The sequence below is a fragment of the Salmo trutta genome, chromosome 13, assembly GCF_901001165.1.
Source record: "Salmo trutta chromosome 13, fSalTru1.1, whole genome shotgun sequence".
NCBI lineage: Eukaryota > Metazoa > Chordata > Actinopteri > Salmoniformes > Salmonidae > Salmo > Salmo trutta.
The window spans coordinates 60,028,923-60,048,540 of record NC_042969.1 but is presented as its reverse complement, the minus strand read 5'-3'; the positions used below and the strand labels follow the sequence as shown (position 1 = coordinate 60,048,540).

Here is a 19,618-nt window from a genome sequence, read left to right as displayed (position 1 = left end):
AGCCACACTGGTGTGCCTAATATAGAATTAGCCACACTGTCGATGATAGATCAGAGCTAGGCTAACTAACTTTATTAAGTTAAGCAAACGCTAGACTAGGTCTTCAGAGAGAGACAGTGGGTTTAAACAGTGATAAAGAGGAACCACACACACACACACACTTGCACTCTCCTTCTTTCTCACTCTGTCCCCCTCCTTTATTCTCTCCCTTTAGAGTAGGGAGGCCTTCAGGAGGGGGAGACCTGGGAGATGGGGGACATGCCACCCTGCCGATTAGCGTGCTGTGAGGAGAAGCAGACCTGTCTGCAGCGGTCAGTGCAGACATATTTAATGCGTCTGATGTAATGGGGCTGAATCAGCAGATAGCTCCGCTGGGAGCCATTAGCCCAAACATGTGTCATTAACCCCTTCCCTGCCCCAGACCAGACCAGCCCAGTCCCCTCTGCAGTCCCAGCCAAGTCCCCCCTCCAGCCCCCAGCCCAAAGTACTGCTCCAGGTGGAGAGAACTCAGGGCAGGGGTGAAGGGAGGACCGATCTGTTATTTAAAATCACTGTCTTTCTCTTTATCTCTCCCTCTCCTCCAACCTCCCAAAAAACCAAGAGGGAGGGAGGGAGGGAGGGAGGGAGGGAGGGAGGGAGGGAGAAGTTTGCCTCTCTGGCTGGTGCTGTAGTGAGGATGGGGAGTTTGAGGAGTTACCGCCTCCATGTCTTTGAGATCAGTTTGAAGTATTTTTCCCTGCAGCTCGCTGTGGCACGTTACAGCAGTCGGGAGAAGCGGCAGGCTCACAGCACCTGCCAATCTTAATGGCAAACGTATGTGCAGTGAAACGGAGGGAGGGAGCAAATGTTCCCTAAAGAGGGCGGCAATGTCTGACTGGTCTGTTGTCTGTGTGTGTAAGAGAGAGGGGGCTTGTGTTTGAGTGAGTGACTGAGTTTATCTTCTTGTGTGTGTACAAGTGTGTGTCTCTGTTGAAGTGTGTTTCTTTGTATGTATGCCTGCGTGTGTAGGTGGTTGCGTGCTGGAACCCATAGTCTGTGGAACATCGCTTGAGTTTGAACTTTAAAGAAAGAGGGATCCAGACAATGAAAAGACAAGGGGGAGAGGACAAAGTGCCACTTTCACAAATCATACTCTTTAGTAACATCATCCCATAGAGTCTATTCTCCTCAGCCACCGGGCTTATCACCACAGTGCAGCTAACGCATGATCATGTGAGGCTGAGGAGTGTGTGAGGGTTAGGAGTGTGTGAGGGTGAGGAGTGTGAGGGTGAGGAGTGTGGGAGGGTGGGGTGTGTGTGAGGCTGAGGAGTGTGTGAGGGTGGGGTGTGTGTGTGTGAGGGTGAGGAGTGTGTGAGGGTGAGGAGTGTGTGAGGGTGAGGAGTGTGTGAGGGTGAAGAGTGTGTGAGGCTGAGGAGTGTGTGAGGCTGAGGAGTGTTTGAGGCTGGGGTGTGTGTGAGGGTGAGGAGTGTGTGAGGGTGGGGTGTGTGTGAGGCTGAGGAGTGTGTGAGGCTGAGGAGTGTGTGAGGCTGAGGAGTGTGTGAGGGTGAGGAGTGTGTGTGAGGGTGAGGAGTGTGTGAGGGTGGGGTGTGTGTGAGGGTGGGGAGTGTGTGAGGGTGGGGTGTGAATCAGGTTAATACACCCATGTTAACTCTCTAGACAGGTGTGTGTATATCCTTTACTTCTCTGAATGATCATGTGAGGCTGAGGAGTGTGTGAGGGTGGGGTGTGTGTGAGGGTGGGGTGTGTGTGAGGAGTGTGTGAGGGTGGGGTGTGTGTGAGGGTGGGGTGTGTGTGAGGGGTGGGGTGTGTGTGAGGGTGAGGAGTGTGTGAGGGTGGGGTGTGTGTGAGGGTGGGGTGTGTGTGAGGGTGAGGAGTGTGTGAGGGTGGGGTGTGAATCAGGTTAATATCCTTTACTTCTCTGAATGATCATGTGAGCAGTATATGTTGTATAGTGTTATGCTGCAGTGTGTATATGTTCTATAGTGCTATGCTGCAGTGTGTATATGTTGTATAGTGTTATGCTGCAGTGTGTATATGTTGTATAGTGTTATGCTGCAGTGTGTATATGTTGTATAGTGCTATGCTGCAGTGTGTATATGTTGTATAGTGTTATGCTGCAGTGTGTACATGTTGTATAGTGTTATGCTGCAGTGTGTATATGTTGTATAGTGTTATGCTGCAGTGTGTACATGTTGTATAGTGTTATGCTGCAGTGTGTATATGTTGTATAGTGTTATGCTGCAGTGTGTATATGTTGTATAGTGCTATGCTGCAGTGTGTATATGTTGTATAGTGTTATGCTGCAGTGTGTATATGTTGTATAGTGCTATGCTGCAGTGTGTATATGTTGTATAGTGCTATGCTGCAGTGTGTATATGTTGTATAGTGTTATGCTGCAGTGTGTATATGTTGTATAGTGCTATGCTGCAGTGTGTACATGTTGTATAGTGTTATGCTGCAGTGTGTATATGTTGTATAGTGCTATGCTGCAGTGTGTACATGTTGTATAGTGTTATGCTGCTGTGTGTAGATGTTGTATAGTGTTATGCTGCTGTGTGTATATGTTGTATAGTGTTATGCTGCTGTGTGTATATGTTGTATAGTGCTATGCTGCAGTGTGTATATGTTGTATAGTGCTATGCTGCAGTGTGTATATGTTGTATAGTGTTATGCTGCAGTGTGTATATGTTGTATAGTGTTATGCTGCTGTGTGTATATGTTGTATAGTGCTATGCTGCAGTGTGTATATGTTGTATAGTGTTATGCTGCAGTGTGTATATGTTCTATAGTGTTATGCTGCAGTGTGTATATGTTGTATAGTGCTATGCTGCAGTGTGTATATGTTGTATAGTGCTATGCTGCTGTGTGTATATGTTGTATAGTGCTATGCTGCTGTGTGTATATGTTGTATAGTGCTATGCTGCAGTGTGTATATGTTCTATAGTGCTATGCTGCAGTGTGTATATGTTGTATAGTGTTATGCTGCAGTGTGTATATGTTGTATAGTGCTATGCTGCAGTGTGTACATGTTGTATAGTGTTATGCTGCAGTGTGTATATGTTGTATAGTGTTATGCTGCAGTGTGTATATGTTGTATAGTGTTATGCTGCAGTGTGTATATGTTGTATAGTGTTATGCTGCAGTGTGTATATGTTGTATAGTTTTATGCTGCAGTGTGTATATGTTGTATAGTGTTATGCTGCTGTGTGTATATGTTGTATAGTGTTATGCTGCTGTGTGCTGTCTGTGTGCATGAGATCATTGTAAGAGCCAAGGGTCTCTCTTTCTCTCCTCCCCCCGCTCTCTCCCACAGACCTCAGCAGAGCTCCACGTCATGTCTGTCACCTTCCCTCTGGCCACAAAGCTGCCCATTATAGACACGGCTCAGTGACCAGAGCAGACCCTTACCAGCACCCCTCCACCCTTCTTCTTCACAGGGCTCTCCCCTTCTCCTGCTGCTCCCCCCTCTCTCTCCCTCCCCAGTTTCCAGAGTGATTGTGAATATCCCCTAGCTAGTCCAGTGTTCTTGAGGAGAGAGCAGAGTGGTTGAAGCAGGGCCAGGATCATCCCTTTTGGCTCCAATCAAACTAGTCAGCAAATCTACTGCTGACTGATCCGCCTCCATCGCTCCTCTCATCCCCTTTCAGCCCTTATATCCCTCCTCTCATCCTTCTCTCCCCTTCCCTCGCTCCTCTCTTCCCTATTTCCCACTCTATCACTAATCTCCCTATGGTTGTCTATGGCTGAAGTTCTCTACGATTGCCTATGGCTGAAGCACTCTATGGCTGAAGCACTCTACGGTTGTCTATGGCTGAAGCACTCTATGGTTGTCTATGGCTGAAGCACTCTATGGTTGTCTATGTCTGAAGCTCTCTACGGTTGTCTATGGCTGAAGCTCTCTACGGTGGTCTATGGCTGAAGCTCTCTATGGTGGTCAATGGCTGAAGCTCTCTATGGTTGTCTATGGCTGAAGCACTCTACGGTTGTCTATGGCTGAAGCACTCTACGGTTGTCTATGGCTGAAGCTCTCTACGGTTGTCTATGGCTGAAGCTCTCTACGGTTGTCTATGGCTGAAGCTCTCTACGGTGGTCTATGGCTGAAGCTCTCTACGGTGGTCTATGGCTGAAGCTCTCTACGGTTGTCTATGGCTGAAGCTCTCTACGGTTGTCTATGGCTGAAGCTCTCTACGGTTGTCTATGGCTGAAGCTCTCTACGGTTGTCTATGGCTGAAGCTCTCTATGGTTGTCTATGGCTGAAGCTCTCTACGGTTGTCTATGGTTGAAGCTCTCTACGGTTGTCTATGGCTGAAGCTCTCTATGGTTGTCTATGGGTGAAGCTCTCTATGGTTGTCTATGGGTGAAGCTCTCTATGGTTGTCTATGGCTGAAGCTCTCTATGGTTGTCTATGGCTGAAGCTCTCTATGGTTGTCTATGGCTGAAGCTCTCTATGGTTGTCTATGGCTGAAGCTCTCTATTGTTGTCTATGGCTGAAGCTCTCTATGGTTGTCTATGGCTGAGACCTTCCTAATACTGAATTGTGGTTGAGAGCAGAGAGTCCTGGAGTGGAGCTCTGTGGCCCAGAGGTGAACCAGCACTGCTCCAGGTCCAGGCAGGTCCTGATTTACTCCTGCAGTCTGGAGACAGTCTATCGACAGATCTATGTTGTGGAGTGGACCCCCGGGATCTTAAAGAGGGCCATAATAGGACTCTGCACTTTTGGGAAACACTTGCTACAGTACTACCTAATGCTGACACCTTTTGTGAGAGGGAGTTACGAAAGAGAAATAGTGTGTGTGTGATAGGGGGGCTAGTCCTGGGGAAAGATAAAGGTAGAGAAAGGAGAGTAAAAGGAAGGTTATTCATGGGGGGAGGGGAGGGGGGGTAGAATGAGAAGGGAGCAGAAAGAGGTAGAGTAACCTCTTCTCTCACAAGAGCTACAGGACTCCCCCCAGTGTCCCAAACTCACTCACTACCTGACAACAAAAGTGCAACTGAGTCCGGGGATTCTCACCTTTTAGACACACACACACACACACACACACACACACACACACACACACACACACACACACACACACACACACCACACCACACACACACACACACACACTAACTCACACTGTGAATACATTACATTTGCACACCCCACCATCTGTCTTATACACATTTAATTCTACACACGTATTCTCTCTTTCTCATACACGCATAAACGTATGCTTGCTGCAGCAGGAGTCAAATGGCCCAATGTGTTAAAAGCATTAAGTAAGCACAAATCCAAAAATGCTTCTCAGGCCGATATCATGTGTATACATTCAGCTGCATCGCTGACCCCCTCTCCCCCCTCCGCCCCCTCCTCTCCCTCAGGGGAGCTCTAAAACGTAGCGGCTTGGATTTTTGCTGAAGAATAGATGGGGTATTATTATTTTAAGCGTGTATGCTCTCGTTGGCGGTGGAGCCTGTCCAAGCACAGCGCTGATGTTTGGACGAAAGGTATATAAAAGTACACTTCAAAGCCCTGCAGCGGCCTTTATGTGGCCGGACCCTGTTTATCTTTACAGCACACACATGCACGCGTACACAGAAAAATAAGGAAAGTAATTTCTATCGCAGGATTTATGAGGAAGGAGGGAGAGCGCGGTAGAGGTAAAAGGGGCAGGCCGTGCAGAAGCGAAATGACAGAAAACACCACCTTTGATATGAGTTTAACAAGAAATGTATTGTCCAGATTGGTAAAGAGGGTCTTTTTATATCATTTTTTTTGTGGCTATTTGGGGTCCTGATACAGTACTACACGGGAGGAAGCTGACCAAGGAAATCCTCTGCTTTGACCGTGGCCACCGGCCACTCTGAGAGAGAGAGTGCCCCAACCTGCTGGCTGAGACCGTATACAAAGCCACACCTCAGCACATGAAACCAACACAGACCTTTTCTGTGCAGCGCAGCACTTGGCGTCCCATCCAGTCTCTAACAGGCAGCGTTAGGGTAATGTTAGTGTTAGCAGTTTCTCCCTCTGTAAGCAGCCTCACCCTGCCAGCCACCTGCACACAGGAAAGAGCTGAGGCATAGAGGTCAGGGGTCACAGACTAGACCAGAGGAGAGGGGTGACACAGAAAAAAGGGATGGCTGGTAAAGCTGGTGAGCCCTGCCAGCCACCTGCACAATGGAAGGGGCTGAGGGGTCAGGGGTTAAAGGTCACCAAGGGAAGGTCATCACTGTCTTTGGGTGCACATGGAGGAATGTCCCTAATTTAGACTGTGGACAAAGAGAGGAGAGAGGGAAGGGGTGAAAGGAGGTAGGGAGGAGTAAAGGAGAGACAGAGGGGGGCTAGATAGGGGTACAGAGACAGGGTAGTGAGGGGTAAAGAGAGAGAGGGTGGAGAATGAGAGACATAGTTGAGAAAGAAGGGTAAAGAGCGACGGACGAGACTGAGTGGGGAAGCAGGAGAGTTCCCTTTCACACTACAGTCCTGGTTCTTGTGTAGCTAGCTGTTTAAGTTTGGCATTGCTAATCTGACCTCTCCATAAGTCAAGCCCCAAATATCATCCATCAACACTGAGATCTCTCTCTCACACGCACCCCAACAGGTTGAAAAAACACAACTGCAAGCTCAAACTATCTCATCTCAATCATAAGCCCTCTGACAGGCTGGATTTCTAAACCAGAAGCCAAATAACAGAATAGGCTTTGTGTGATACTCTGCAGAACGCTAAGAGAGAGGAGAGAGAGAGAGCAGTGAGAGAAGAAAAGAGTGCGAAGGAATATCTTGGAGGGGGGGGTGTTCTAGTGGCCTTAGTTAGTAACTGTGTTGTCGTGGTGGTGTGGTGTGTTCCAAACGGCATGCTGGGGAGTTGGTAGGAGTTGCTGCCTCGATGGGTGTCACTGACTCACACCAACACACCAAAATAACTCTGCTAACACCCCCGACACACACACACACACACACACACACACACACACACGTAAAATATACCTTTAAAAAGAAAGGAAAAGGTTTGGGTAATCACTGTTTGGCTCTTGATTGTGTGTGCACCCCCCCTACCCCCCCATAACTCTGGCTAGTTGTAATAGATGAGGATAGCAGAGTGCATGTTTACGAGCGTGAGTGCTGGACTTGGCAGGCCTGAACGCTCCTTCAGTGTCTCACAGTTCATCACAGCTCAGTGTCTGGGCCCTGACTCAACCCGTGTCTCTTACACACAGTTTACATGGGGGGGCTGTCATGCACCCAACCAAACCCCCCACTACCCCCATACTGCACCTATCCCTGTTCACCCCCACCCCTCTCTCTATCCCTAACCGCCCTGGCTTACTGTACCCCTTATAGCCCTTTGTGGCTGCACAGTATCTGTCTTATTGTTTGAAATTGTGCATTGATTAAGTAAGTACAGTACTACCAAATACATTTTTTTTGCCATTTACTCAACAATCTCTCTCTCTGTCTCTCTCTGACTTCCTCTTTCCTTCTCTCTCTGTCTCTCTGTCTGTCTCTCTCTTTCTTTTTCTCTCTCTTTCTTTCTTTCTTTCTTTCTTTGTCTCTTTCTTTCTTTGTCTGTCTCTCTCTCTTTCTTTGTCTCTTTTTCTTTGTCTGTCTCTCTCTTTCTTTGTCTGTATCTCTTTCTTTCTTTGTCTGTCTGTCTGTCTGTCTGTCTGTCTGTCTGTCTGTCTCTCTCTCTTTTTTGTCTGTCTGTCTGTCTCTCTCTCTTTCTTTCTTTGTCTGTCTCTCTCTTTCTTTGTCTGTATCTCTCTCTCTCTCTGTCTCTCTCTCTTTCTTTGTCTGTCTCTCTCTCACTTTGTCTGTCTCTCTCTCTGTCTCTCTCTAGTGGTTGTATGCGTTGGAGAAGCCTAACACTGGTCAGCAGACGGCACGCAGCTCACAAGGGCTTGTGGGAAAGGACACGTCATCTTCGCCTACGTGGTGGAGCAGCGCTGGAAGTGGAGGAGCTACGAGTTCATCCTCACCAAGAGGAGGACCATGCAGGTAGAACACACAGATCACCCTCACCAAGAGGAGGACCATGCAGGTAGAACACACAGATCACCCACACCAAGAGGAGGACCATGCAGGTAGAAAATAACACAGATCACCCTCACCAAGAGGAGGACCATACAGGTAGAAAATAACACAGATCAGCCTCACCAAGAGGAGGACCATGCAGTTAGAACACACAAATCACCCTCACCAAGAGGAGGGCCATACAGGTACAACACACAGATCACCCTCACCAAGAGGAGGACCATGCAGGTAGAACACACAGATCACCCTCACCAAGAGGAGGACCATGCAGGTAGAACACACAGATCACCCTCACCAAGAGGAGGTCCATGCAGGTAAAATACACAGATCACCCTCACCAAGAGGGGAACCATGCAGGTAGAACACACAGATCACCCTCACCAAGAGGAGGCCGATGCAGGTACAACACACAGATCACCCTCACCAAGAGGAGGACCATGCAGGTAGAACACACAGATCACCCTCACCAAGAGGAGGACCATGCAGGTAGAATACACAGATCACCCTCACCAAGAGGAGGACCATGCAGGTAGAACACACAGATCACCCTCACCAAGAGGAGGGCCATGCAGGTAGAACACAGATCACTCTCACCAAGAGGAGAACCATGCAGGTAGAACACACAGATCACCCTCACCAAGAGGAGGCCGATGCAGGTACAACACACAGATCACCCTCACCAAGAGGAGAACCATGCAGGTAGAACACACAGATCACCCTCAGCAAGAGGAGGACCATGCAGGTAGAACACACAGATCACCCTCACCAAGAGGAGGACCATGCAGGTAGAGGACACAGATCACCCTCACCAAGAGGAGGACCATGCAGGTAGAACACACACAGATCACCCTCACCAAGAGGAGGGCCATGCAGGTAGAACACACATATCACCCTCACCAAGAGGAGGACCATGCAGGTAGAACACACAGATCACCCTCACCAAGAGGAGGACCATGCAGGTAGAATACACAGATCACCCTCACCAAGAGGACCATGCAGGTAGAGAACACAGATCACCCTCACCAAGAGGAGGGCCATGCAGGTAGAACACACAGATCACCCTCACCAAGAGGAGGACCATGCAGGTAGAACACACAGATCACCCTCACCAAGAGGAGGACCATGCAGGTAGAACACACAGATCACCCTCACCAAGAGGAGGTCCATGCAGGTAAAATACACAGATCACCCTCACCAAGAGGAGAACCATGCAGGTAGAATACACAGATCACCCTCACCAAGAGGAGGACCATGCAGGTAGCACACACAGATCACCCTCACCAAGAGGAGGACCATGCAGGTAGAAAATAACACAGATCACCCTCACCAAGAGGAGAACCATGCAGGTAGAACACACAGATCACCCACACCAAGAGGAGGACCATGCAGGTAGAAAATAACACAGATCACCCTCACCAAGAGGAGGGCCATACAGGTAGAAAATAACACAGATCACCCTCACCAAGAGGAGGACCATGCAGGTAGAACACACAGATCACCCTCACCAAGAGGAGGACCATGCAGGTAGAACACACATATCACCCTCACCAAGAGGAGGGCCATGCAGGTAGAACACAGATCACTCTCACCAAGAGGAGAACCATGCAGGTAGAACACACAGATCACCCTCACCAAGAGGAGGGCCATGCAGGTAGAACACAGATCACTCTCACCAAGAGGAGAACCATGCAGGTATAACACACAGATCACCCTCACCAAGAGGAGGGAGATGCAGGTACAACACACAGATCACCCTCACCAAGAGGAGGACCATACAGGTAGAACACACAGATCACCCTCACCAAGAGGAGAACCATGCAGGTAGAACACACAGATCACCCTCACCAAGAGGAGGACCATGCAGGTAGAACACACAGATCACCCTCACCAAGAGGAGGACCATGCAGGTAGAACACACATATCACCCTCACCAAGAGGAGGACCATGCAGGTAGAACACACATATCACCCTCACCAAGAGGAGGGCCATGCAGGTAGAACACAGATCACTCTTACCAAGAGGAGAACCATGCAGGTAGAACACACAGATCACCCTCACCAAGAGGAGGACCATGCAGGTAGAACACACAGATCACCCTCACCAAGAGGAGGGCCATGCAGGTAGAACACAGATCACTCTCACCAAGAGGAGAACCATGCAGGTAGAACACACAGATCACCCTCACCAAGAGGAGGCCGATGCAGGTACAACACACAGATCACCCTCACCAAGAGGAGGGCCATACAGGTACAACACACAGATAACCCTCACCAAGAGGAGGACCATGCAGGTAGAACCCACAGATCACCCTCACCAAGAGGAGGACCATGCAGGTAGAACACACAGATCACCCTCACCAAGAGGAGGTCCATGCAGGTAAAATACACAGATCACCCTCACCAAGAGGGGAACCATGCAGGTAGAACACACAGATCACCCTCACCAAGAGGAGGCCGATGCAGGTACAACACACAGATCACCCTCACCAAGAGGAGGACCATGCAGGTAGAACACACAGATCACCCTCACCAAGAGGAGGACCATGCAGGTAGAATACACAGATCACCCTCACCAAGAGGAGGACCATGCAGGTAGAACACACAGATCACCCTCACCAAGAGGAGGGCCATGCAGGTAGAACACAGATCACTCTCACCAAGAGGAGAACCATGCAGGTAGAACACACAGATCACCCTCACCAAGAGGAGGCCGATGCAGGTACAACACACAGATCACCCTCACCAAGAGGAGAACCATGCAGGTAGAACACACAGATCACCCTCAGCAAGAGGAGGACCATGCAGGTAGAACACACAGATCACCCTCACCAAGAGGAGGACCATGCAGGTAGAGGACACAGATCACCCTCACCAAGAGGAGGACCATGCAGGTAGAACACACACAGATCACCCTCACCAAGAGGAGGACCATGCAGGTAGAACACACAGATCACCCTCACCAAGAGGAGGACCATGCAGGTAGAATACACAGATCACCCTCACCAAGAGGAGGACCATGCAGGTAGAACACACAGATCACCCTCACCAAGAGGAGGACCATGCAGGTAAAATACACAGATCACCCTCACCAAGAGGAGAACCATGCAGGTAGCACACACAGATCACCCTCACCAAGAGGAGGTCCATGCAGGTAAAATACACAGATCACCCTCACCAAGAGGAGAACCATGCAGGTAGAATACACAGATCACCCTCACCAAGAGGAGGACCATGCAGGTAGAAAATAACACAGATCACCCTCACCAAGAGGAGGACCATACAGGTAGAAAATAACACAGATCACCCTCACCAAGAGGAGGACCATGCAGGTAGAACACACAGATCACCCTCACCAAGAGGAGGCCGATGCAGGTACAACACACAGATCACCCTCACCAAGAGGAGGACCATGCAGGTAGAACACACAGATCACCCTCACCAAGAGGAGGACCATGCAGGTAGAATACACAGATCACCCTCACCAAGAGGAGGACCATGCAGGTAGAACACACAGATCACCCTCACCAAGAGGAGGGCCATGCAGGTAGAACACAGATCACTCTCACCAAGAGGAGAACCATGCAGGTAGAACACACAGATCACCCTCACCAAGAGGAGGCCGATGCAGGTACAACACACAGATCACCCTCACCAAGAGGAGAACCATGCAGGTAGAACACACAGATCACCCTCAGCAAGAGGAGGACCATGCAGGTAGAACACACAGATCACCCTCACCAAGAGGAGGACCATGCAGGTAGCACACACAGATCACCCACACCAAGAGGAGGACCATGCAGGTAGAAAATAACACAGATCACCCTCACCAAGAGGAGGACCATACAGGTAGAAAATAACACAGATCACCCTCACCAAGAGGAGGACCATGCAGGTAGAACACACAGATCACCCTCACCAAGAGGAGGACCATGCAGGTAGAACACACATATCACCCTCACCAAGAGGAGGACCATGCAGGTAGAGAACACAGATCACCCTCACCAAGAGGAGGGCCATGCAGGTAGAACACAGATCACTCTTACCAAGAGGAGAACCATGCAGGTAGAACACACAGATCACCCTCACCAAGAGGAGGACCATGCAGGTAGAACACACAGATCACCCTCACCAAGAGGAGGGCCATGCAGGTAGAACACAGATCACTCTCACCAAGAGGAGAACCATGCAGGTAGAACACACAGATCACCCTCACCAAGAGGAGGCCGATGCAGGTACAACACACAGATCACCCTCACCAAGAGGAGGGCCATACAGGTACAACACACAGATCACCCTCACCAAGAGGAGGACCATGCAGGTAGAACACACAGATCACCCTCACCAAGAGGAGGACCATGCAGGTAGAACACACAGATCACCCTCACCAAGAGGAGGTCCATGCAGGTAAAATACACAGATCACCCTCACCAAGAGGGGAACCATGCAGGTAGAACACACAGATCACCCTCACCAAGAGGAGGCCGATGCAGGTACAACACACAGATCACCCTCACCAAGAGGAGGACCATGCAGGTAGAACACACAGATCACCCTCACCAAGAGGAGGACCATGCAGGTAGAATACACAGATCACCCTCACCAAGAGGAGGACCATGCAGGTAGAACACACAGATCACCCTCACCAAGAGGAGGGCCATGCAGGTAGAACACAGATCACTCTCACCAAGAGGAGAACCATGCAGGTAGAACACACAGATCACCCTCACCAAGAGGAGGCCGATGCAGGTACAACACACAGATCACCCTCACCAAGAGGAGAACCATGCAGGTAGAACACACAGATCACCCTCAGCAAGAGGAGGACCATGCAGGTAGAACACACAGATCACCCTCACCAAGAGGAGGACCATGCAGGTAGAGGACACAGATCACCCTCACCAAGAGGAGGACCATGCAGGTAGAACACACACAGATCACCCTCACCAAGAGGAGGACCATGCAGGTAGAACACACAGATCACCCTCACCAAGAGGAGGTCCATGCAGGTAAAATACACAGATCACCCTCACCAAGAGGAGAACCATGCAGGTAGAATACACAGATCACCCTCACCAAGAGGAGGACCATGCAGGTAGAACACACAGATCACCCTCACCAAGAGGAGGACCATGCAGGTAGAGGACACAGATCACCCTCACCAAGAGGAGGCCGATGCAGGTACAACACACAGATCACCCTCACCAAGAGGAGGGCCATACAGGTACAACACACAGATCACCCTCACCAAGAGGAGGACCATGCAGGTAGAACACACAGATCACCCTCACCAAGAGGAGGACCATGCAGGTAGAACACACAGATCACCCTCACCAAGAGGAGGTCCATGCAGGTAAAATACACAGATCACCCTCACCAAGAGGGGAACCATGCAGGTAGAACACACAGATCACCCTCACCAAGAGGAGGCCGATGCAGGTACAACACACAGATCACCCTCACCAAGAGGAGGACCATGCAGGTAGAACACACAGATCACCCTCACCAAGAGGAGGACCATGCAGGTAGAATACACAGATCACCCTCACCAAGAGGAGGACCATGCAGGTAGAACACACAGATCACCCTCACCAAGAGGAGGGCCATGCAGGTAGAACACAGATCACTCTCACCAAGAGGAGAACCATGCAGGTAGAACACACAGATCACCCTCACCAAGAGGAGGCCGATGCAGGTACAACACACAGATCACCCTCACCAAGAGGAGAACCATGCAGGTAGAACACACAGATCACCCTCAGCAAGAGGAGGACCATGCAGGTAGAACACACAGATCACCCTCACCAAGAGGAGGACCATGCAGGTAGAGGACACAGATCACCCTCACCAAGAGGAGGACCATGCAGGTAGAACACACACAGATCACCCTCACCAAGAGGAGGACCATGCAGGTAGAACACACAGATCACCCTCACCAAGAGGAGGTCCATGCAGGTAAAATACACAGATCACCCTCACCAAGAGGAGAACCATGCAGGTAGAACACACAGATCACCCTCACCAAGAGGAGGACCATGCAGGTAGAACACACAGATCACCCTCACCAAGAGGAGGACCATGCAGGTAGAGGACACAGATCACCCTCACCAAGAGGAGGCCGATGCAGGTACAACACACAGATCACCCTCACCAAGAGGAGGGCCATACAGGTACAACACACAGATCACCCTCACCAAGAGGAGGACCATGCAGGTAGAACACACAGATCACCCTCACCAAGAGGAGGACCATGCAGGTAGAACACACAGATCACCCTCACCAAGAGGAGGTCCATGCAGGTAAAATACACAGATCACCCTCACCAAGAGGGGAACCATGCAGGTAGAACACACAGATCACCCTCACCAAGAGGAGGCCGATGCAGGTACAACACACAGATCACCCTCACCAAGAGGAGGACCATGCAGGTAGAACACACAGATCACCCTCACCAAGAGGAGGACCATGCAGGTAGAATACACAGATCACCCTCACCAAGAGGAGGACCATGCAGGTAGAACACACAGATCACCCTCACCAAGAGGAGGGCCATGCAGGTAGAACACAGATCACTCTCACCAAGAGGAGAACCATGCAGGTAGAACACACAGATCACCCTCACCAAGAGGAGGCCGATGCAGGTACAACACACAGATCACCCTCACCAAGAGGAGAACCATGCAGGTAGAACACACAGATCACCCTCAGCAAGAGGAGGACCATGCAGGTAGAACACACAGATCACCCTCACCAAGAGGAGGACCATGCAGGTAGAGGACACAGATCACCCTCACCAAGAGGAGGACCATGCAGGTAGAACACACACAGATCACCCTCACCAAGAGGAGGACCATGCAGGTAGAACACACAGATCACCCTCACCAAGAGGAGGTCCATGCAGGTAAAATACACAGATCACCCTCACCAAGAGGAGAACCATGCAGGTAGAATACACAGATCACCCTCACCAAGAGGAGGACCATGCAGGTAGAACACACAGATCACCCTCACCAAGAGGAGGACCATGCAGGTAGAGGACACAGATCACCCTCACCAAGAGGAGGACCATGCAGGTAGAACACACAGATCACCCTCACCAAGAGGAGGACCATGCAGGTAGAACACACAGATCACCCTCACCAAGAGGAGGTCCATGCAGGTAAAATACACAGATCACCCTCACCAAGAGGAGAACCATGCAGGTAGAATACACAGATCACCCTCACCAAGAGGAGGACCATGCAGGTAGCACACACAGATCACCCTCACCAAGAGGAGGACCATGCAGGTAGAAAATAACACAGATCACCCTCACCAAGAGGAGAACCATGCAGGTAGAACACACAGATCACCCTCACCAAGAGGAGGACCATGCAGGTAGAACACACATATCACCCTCACCAAGAGGAGGACCATGCAGGTAGAGAACACAGATCACCCTCACCAAGAGGAGGGCCATGCAGGTAGAACACAGATCACTCTCACCAAGAGGAGAACCATGCAGGTAGAACACACAGCTCACCCTCACCAAGAGGAGGGCCATGCAGGTAGAACACAGATCACTCTCACCAAGAGGAGAACCATGCAGGTATAACACACAGATCACCCTCACCAAGAGGAGGGAGATGCAGGTACAACACACAGATCACCCTCACCAAGAGGAGGACCATGCAGGTAGAACACACAGATCACCCTCACCAAGAGGAGGACCATGCAGGTAGAACACACAGATCACCCTCACCAAGAGGACCATGCAGGTAGAATACACAGATCACCCTCACCAAGAGGAGGACCATGCAGGTAGAATACACAGATCACCCTCACCAAGAAGAGAACCATGCAGGTAGAATACACAGATCACCCTCATCAAGAGGTGGACCATGCAGGTAGATTTTCACAGATCACCCTCACCAAGAGGAGGACCATGCAGGTAGAACACACAGATCACCCTCACCAAGAGGAGGACCATGCAGGTACAACACACAGATCACCCTCACCAAGAGGAGGACCATGCAGGTAGAACACACAGATCACCCTCACCAAGAGGAGGACCATGCAGGTAGAACACACAGATCACCCTCACCAAGAGGAGAACCATGCAGGTAGAATACACAGATCACCCTCACCAAGAGGAGGACCATGCAGGTAGAACACACAGATCACCCTCAGCAAGAGGAGGACCATGCAGGTAGAATACACAGATCACCCTCACCAAGAGGAGGACCATGCAGGTAGAACACACAGATCACCCTCACCAAGAGGAGGGTCCATGCAGGTAGAATACACAGATCACCCTCACCAAGAGGAGGACCATGCAGGTAGAACACACAGATCACCCTCACCAAGAGGAGGACCATGCAGGTAGAACACACAGATCACCCTCACCAAGAGGAGGACCATGCTGGTAGAACACACAGATCACCCTCACCAAGAGGAGGGTCCATGCAGGTAGAACACACAGATCACCCTCACCAAGAGGAGAACCATGCAGGTAGAACACACAGATCACCCTCACCAAGAGGAGGACCATGCAGGTGTTTCAGGTTCCTTATGCCATATGATTGGTTAAACCTCCAGAAAAAAGTCTTAATCTTTACTTCACCTAAGAAGCCAAACAGTCCCCGAGCCTAAATGAATTAATGAGACAGCTAACTGAGGGTGAATGGGCCGGTGTGAGAGGCAGACGCTGGTGAGGTGTAGTTAACAGGCTATTTAAAGGGCCAGACTATTCCCCAGGCCTGGGTACTTGTGGCTATACATTATGCTATAAGCCTCCCAGTGTGGACCAGTGACAATGGCCAGCCTGTATAGCAGCCTCCATCACCGAGTGTGTTTAAACTTCAGAAACCACAAGGTAGAGTTTACACGCGGTCCACACACCCCCGCGCACACACACACTGTAACGGACACACACACGTGGATAAACGCATACGCACACACATGTGCACTCTCACCATAGACAGCCCTCACTGAGCACTGTTTGCGTTAACCAAACAAACCTGGGTCTTCAGCCATTTATTTTCAGCCTTGCAGGGTTTTTTCTCTCCCTCTCTTTTTTAAAAGTGCACATCTGCCAATGGTTTGTGAATCAGGCGGCTAAATTTACCACTTCGCGGTTAAACATTTTTATTCCTGGTTGTTTGGTGAGTAAATTTGGGTTGTTAGTGGGGGTTAAAGAAGGATGATGCTTAAACCGTTAAATAAATACCCACCACACCTTTTACCTGCTGGTGGAAAACCACATTTCATTCATTCATTCATTCATTCATTCATTCACAGGGGAAATGTGGAAGAAAATGTTTATCCCAACGGGGGAAAAAAGTAGAAACACACACGCGGACGTACGTATACACACCAGGCATTTCTGTCCCCTCCTGTCCTATGCTTAGACATGGACTGTTTCCTGTATATATCAACAGTTAATCCACTCTGGAGTTTACGTGAGTGCCTCCATACCGACTATACATCTATGAGTGTCTCAGAAAATATGTCCTGTGTGTGTATGCTGTAGTCTGTTTGTTACAATTAGTTTGTTAGTATTTCAGATTATTTGTTACTCAATGTGTTTATGTGTGTCAAGATCTGAGGAGCTACGTGTGTGTGTGTGTGTGTGTGTTCCTAAACTGTCCCTCTCTCTCTCACCTATCCATCACCCAGGTGAGGAACGTGGTGAATGATGCGGGGATGTTCTGGAGTTCAGGGACCAGGTCATCAAAGCCTCTCTGGCCCACGGTCACCTGGTGGTCACCACCGCTCTGCAGTGCTAAGAACTGGAACCATCCTCTCATCTTTGACCTGAAGGAGGGAACCATCAGCCTCATTGTACAGGCTGAGAAGTAAGTCTCTCTTTAGCCTTGTATCTCATTCTGTCCCTCCTCCATTTCTTAGTCTTTCCCGTCTCGTCTATCCCTGTTGCGCCGATCTCTGGACCCCCTCTCCTTTTCTTTCCCTCCCCCTCTCTCCTGCCAAATACACTCTGTGTGTGTGCGTCTGTGTGTGTGTGTGAGTGTTTGTGAGAACTGTGTGTGAGAGTGTGTGTGTGCCATTAGCAGAGCAGGTCTTGCTGTGGAAGCCTGACTGCAGTGGGGAACAAAGAGATGGACATTTATCATTCTCTCCTCTGGGTCATTCCACCATTTAAAGCACCAGAAAGAGAATTTCAACTCCCACCATCTCAGATTGTTCTGAAATTGTTTCTGTTGATAGAAACAGATAAGATGAGCATTCCTGCAACATTACTTTGTTGAAATATAATTTGATCTCTGAAAAATTACGATAATTCACTGCACCCAAATTGGCCATTTTAATTTATAGGATTCATAATATATTAAATAAATATAGTACCTAACATCTGATTTGGACCAAACTTTTTTATAACAATGAGTAAGACACGAGGATCCGAAGAAATGTTCAAAAGCCCACTCGGACCCCCCACACCCCACGCCAATCCCACCCCAACAAGGAGGTTATAGCATCAGCTCTCTGACAAGTAGTATGGAGCTGTGGCTCAGAGTATTGTTTGTTCATCCTATGTAATGTATTCCCAGTGAATATGAAATAGTTTTTTTCCTTGTTCAGAGAAATTAGTCATTGAAATTGTTAAGTCCCATCATCCTACATTCTGATATTACCAGGTCCTGACCACTAGATGGTGAATTTACAAAATTATATATTGGTTTCCATAACCTGTAAGCAGTCTATGGACAAGGTATGACAGCAATCCAAATCATCCTAAAGCAACAAAACAAAATGCATTGTGTAACTCAATGATGTTACTTATAGATGATTTGGATATGAAGCGCAAAAATGCTAATATAGATTCCATTGACTTACTTTGGATTTATGCCACTAATGCTAAAAGTTAGCATTTGAAACAGTTGCCAGGTAAACAAAACCAAAGCATGGGTTGATGTCATTCCTTGTCCATAGACTGCTTACAGGGTAAGTCTAACAGTATAGCTTCCGTCCCTCTCCTCGCCCCGAACCAGGGACCCTCTGCACAGATCAACAACCTCCCACGAAGCATCGTTACCCATCGCACCATAAAAGCCGCGGCTCTTGCAGAGCAAAGGGAACAACTACTTAAAGGTCTCAGAGCAAGTGACGTCACCGATTGAAACGCTATTAGCACGTACCCCGCTAACTAGCTAGCCATTTCACATCGGTTACACTCACCCCCCTTTTGACTTCACTGAACGGAGAAAAAAACGTCACCAAATTCACTGAGAATACATTACATAGGATGAAGAAACAATACTCTGAGTCACAGCTCCGTACTGCTTGTCAGACACAGAACTGATTCTATATACAGGTTGATGGGATTGGCGTGTGGGGTGTGTGTGGGGCTTTTGACAATTTCATGTCTTACTCCATGTTAAAAAAATGTTGGTCCAAATCGGATGTTAAGTACTTTATTTATTGAATACTATATGAATCCTAGAAATTAAAATGGCCAATTTGGGTCCAATCAATTAGCTTAAATTATATTTAAACAAAATAATGTTGCAGGAATGCTAATATTTTCTGTTTCTAACTATAGAAAAGATATCAGAAGAATCTGAGATGGTGTGTGTCATGGCTTGCAGAAATGACATGGAACGACCCTAAT

The 19,618-nt window shown here is 49.1% G+C and overlaps 1 pseudogene; it reads left to right on the top strand.

The window, feature by feature from the left end:
* The window catches only part of LOC115206794 (intraflagellar transport protein 80 homolog), an 89,702-nt pseudogene that overhangs the window by 46,282 nt on the left and 23,802 nt on the right, over nt 1-19,618 (top strand).